At 50.4% G+C, this 4,287-nt stretch overlaps 1 protein-coding gene across 1 annotated transcript in view; it reads left to right on the top strand.

The window, feature by feature from the left end:
• The first annotated feature begins 263 nt into the window (after positions 1-263).
• HHATL (hedgehog acyltransferase like) overlaps positions 264-4,287 on the top strand; it is an 81,143-nt gene continuing 77,119 nt past the window's right edge. Inside the window, exon 1 of the mRNA XM_077490542.1 lies at positions 264-475. The gene's annotated coding sequence lies outside the window, so the exon portion shown is untranslated. The remainder of the gene's footprint in view (positions 476-4,287) is intronic.

Here is a 4,287-nt window from a genome sequence, read left to right as displayed (position 1 = left end):
GACCTGGGAACTCAGCACAGGGATGGTGGGAACCCCTCATAATGGGCACAGCAGGTGTACAGACCCGGGAACTCAGCACAGGGATGGTGGGAACCCCTCATAATGGGCACAGCAGGTGTACAGACCCAGGAACTCATTATGGGCACTTACCATAATGTGAAATATCAGTTTTGGGTGGGCTGCCCCTATAATAAATCCTATGAGAATGCATGTAGTGAGTGTGGTGTGTCCCCTCCTGTACCTGCTCCTCTCCCTCTCTGTGGATCAGGCTGCACTGACATATGCACAGCTCCCACTCCCAGCCTACCAGGCAGCAGCTCCTTCTAAACTTACTTGAGCCCTCCTCAGTGTAGAGGGAGTGCTGGGACCCGGGCCACACATGGATCACCCACCTCCACCCTGCTGCACCTCTGCTGGATGGTGACCCCTCATCTCCTCTACTGGAACCCCCTCTCCTATAGGCTGCATTCTCAAGGTCAGTGACATAAAGGGGGGGTCTGATGGCAGCGAGAACCCAAATAGAGGGCACCATTGTCTGCACTTTCATTTGCATTGCAAAGCCTGGTACAAGTGGAGGGCACACGCTGGATGTAAGGATCGCCTCTCCTGATCCCTACACATCCCCTTCATCCTAAACTGGGCTGGAATACTAATAGATCCACTGCAGAGACAAGGCACTGGGCTTTCCTATACAGCCTGTAATCAATAATTCTCCAATGGAGATCAATACTCCCGGGGGATCCTCTATATGGGCTGAGTATTCAGGCTGCGGAGAGGTGGAGGAGGATTTTCTTGTATTTGTAGCGTTTATTGTATGTGGAATTCTGCGCAGAGGAAGCTTCCGAATGATGCAGAAGAAGAGCGGAGAGGAGAAGAGAAGAGAGGAGAAGAGTGGAGAGGAGATTCCCCATAGTAATGACAACCGCGATTACAATGTATCCAATTCTTCCATCATTCCCTGAGACACTGCTTGCTATTAATATTATTATACATTTATATAGCTCTGACATATACCACAGTGCTGTACCCAAAAAAAAAAAAAAAGCCATTTACATCAGTCTCTGCACTAGAAGAGCTTACACTCTACTGTCCCTCCAGACACACACGCTAATATTACTATTATTAGTACATTACTCATTATTATTTTTTTCTTGTGAAAAAAAAAAATATATATCATTATTCGTTATCATTATAATACATTTACATTTTATATCTCTAACATATACCACAGTGATGTACAAAACACCAAGCCATTCACATCAGTCTCTGCACCAGAGGAGCTTACACTCTACTGTCCCTCCAGAGTCACACACTATTATTACTATTATTATGATTATTATTTATTTACATTTTATAGCTCCGACCTAGACCGCAGTGCTGTACAAAAAAAAACACCAAGCCATTCACAGTCACAAAATATTATTACTATTATTATGAATTTTATGATTATTTTTTATTATTCATTTACATTTTATAGCTCTAACATATACCACAGTGATGTACAAAACACCAAGCCATTCACATCAGTCTCTGCACCAAAAGAGCTTACACTCTACTGTCCCTTCCACAGTCACACGCTATTATTACTATTAGTATAAGATGTATGATTATTTTTATTATTAATTTACATTTTATAGCTCTGTCATATACCACAGTGTTGTACAAAAAATCCATTTACATCAACCTCTGCACCAGAGGAGCTTACACTCTACTGTCCCACCCCAGTCACACGCTATTATTACTGTTATTAGTAAATTTATCATTATTATAATACATTTACATTTTATATCTCTGACATATACCACAGTGCCGTACAAAACACAGAGCCATTCACATCAGTCTTTGCACCAGAAGAGCTTACACTTTACTGTCCCACCCCAGTCACACAATATTATTACTATTATTATGTTTTTTTATGATTATTATTTATTTACATTTTATAGCCAGACATAGACTGCAGTGCTGTACAAAAAAACACCAAGCCATTCACATCAGTCTCTGCACCAGAGGAGCTTACACTCTACTGTCCCAGCACAGTCACAAAATATTATTACTATTATTATGAATTTTATGATTATTTTTTATTATTCATTTACATTTTATAGCTCTGACCTATTCCAGAGTGCTGTACAGCGAACAATGAACCATTCACATTGTTTTATGCTTTAGAGGAGCTTACACTCCCCCGCAGTCACACACAATTTTTATTATATGTTTATATAGCACTGACATATACTGCAGGGATGTATAGAGGACACAGTCACATTAGTCTCTGCACCAGAGAAGCTTACACTCCAATGTCTCCAGACCCCCCCCCTCCCATGGCCACTGAGCCACTCACACCTGTCTCTGTGTCAAAGGAGCTTACACTTTAATGTCCACCTGCAACCACACGCTATCCTTATAATACATTGTTACAGTGCTGGCATATTCTGTAGTGCAGTACAGAGAACACATGGTGAGAGGTGGGGGGGGGGGGGGTAGTGAGTGGTGAGGGAGGGGATAGTGGGGGGGGGTAGTGAGAGGTGAGGGGGTAGTGAGAAGGGGGGTAGTGAGTGGTGGGGGGGTGGATAGTGGGGGGGGGTAGTGATGATGGGGGGGGGGAGTGAGAAGTGGAGGGGTAGTGAGTGGTGGGGGGTAGTGGGGGGTAGTGAGTGGTGGGAGGTGGATAGTGGAGGGGTAGTGAGTGGTGGGGGGTGGATAGTGGGGGGGTTAGTGAGTGGTGGGGGGGTGGATAGTGGAGGGGTAGTGAGTGGTGGGGGGTGGATAGTGGGGGGTTAGTGAGTGGTGGGGGGGATAGTGGGGGGGATAGTGAGAGGTGGAGGGGTAGTGAGTGGTGGGGGTGGATAGTGGGGGGGGTAATGAGTGGTGGGGGTGGATAGTGGGGGGGTAGTGAGTGGTGGGGGTGGATAGTGGAGGGGTAGTGAGTGGTGGGGGGGTGGTTAGTGGAGGGGTAGTACGTGCTGGTGGGTGGATAGTGGGGGGTAATGAGTGGTGAGAGGGTGGATAGTGGAGGGGTAGTGAGTGGTGGGGGGTGGATAGTGTAGGGGTAGTGAGTGGTGGGGGGTGGTTAGTGGAGGGGTAGTACGTGCTGGTGGGTGGATAGTGGGGGTAGTGAGGGGTGAGAGGGTGGATAGTGGAGGGGTAGTGAGTGGTGGGGGAGTGGATAGTGGGGGTTAATGAGTGGTGGGGGGTGGATATTGGGGGGGGGGGGGGGTAGTGAGTGGTGGGGGGGATAGTGAGAGGTGGAGGGGTAGTGAGTGGTGGGGGTTTATAGTGGGGGGGTAGTGAGTGGTGGGGGGTGGATAGTGGAGGGGTAGTAAGTGGTGGGGGGGATAGTGAGTGGTGGGGGGGATAGTGGGGGGTGGTGGGGGGGTGGATAGTGGGGGGTACTGAGTGGTGGGGGGTGGATAGTGGAGGGGTAGTGAGTGGTGGGGGGGTATATAGTGGGGGGGTAGTGAGTGGTGGGGGGATAGTGGGGGATAGTGAGAGGTGGAGGAGTAGTGAGTGGTGGGGGGGAAAGTGGGGGGTAGTGAGTGGTGGGGGGTGGATAGTGGGGGGTACTGAGTGGTGGGGGGTGGATAGTGGAGGGGTAGTGAGTGGTGGGGGGGTATATAGTGGGGGGGTAGTGAGTGGTGGGGGGATAGTGGGGGGATAGTGAGAGGTGGAGGGGTAGTTAGTGGTGGGGGGATGGTGGGGGGGTAGTGAGTGGTGGGGGATAGTGGGGGGATACTGAGAGGTGGGGAGTAGTGAGTAGTGGGGGGGATAGTGGGGGGGTAGTGAGCGGTGGGGGGATAGTGGGAGGTAGTGAGTGGTGGGGGATAGTGGGGGGATAGTGAGAGGTGGGGGGTTAGTGAGTGGTGAGGGGGATAGTGGGGGGGTAGTGAGTGGTGGGAGGGATAGTGAGAGGTGGGGGGTAGTGAGTGGTGGGGGGATAGTGGGGGGTAGTGAGTGGTAGTGGGGATAGTGGGGGGATAGTGAGAGGTGGGGGGTAGTGACTGGTGGGGGATAGTCGGGGGTAGTGAGTGGTGGGGTGGGATAGTGGGGGGGTAGTGAGTGGTGAGGGGGATAGTAAGAGGTGGGGGGATAGTGGGGGGTAGTGAGTGGTGGAGGGGATAGTGGGGGGTAGTGAGTGGTGGGGGGATAGTGGCGGGTGGATATTGGGGGTAGTGAGTGGTGGGGGGGATAGTGGGGGATAGTGAGAGGTGAGGGGGTAGTGAGTGGTGGAGGAGATAGTGGGGGGTAGTGAGCGGTGGGGGGATAGTGGGGGGTGGATAGTGGGGGGTA

The sequence above is a fragment of the Lithobates pipiens genome, unplaced genomic scaffold (genome assembly GCF_037356315.1).
Source record: "Lithobates pipiens isolate NorthernLeopardFrog02 unplaced genomic scaffold, aLitPip1_a1.2 Scaffold_19, whole genome shotgun sequence".
Classification (NCBI taxonomy): domain Eukaryota; kingdom Metazoa; phylum Chordata; class Amphibia; order Anura; family Ranidae; genus Lithobates; species Lithobates pipiens.
This window is presented reverse-complemented; position numbering and strand designations above follow the sequence as displayed.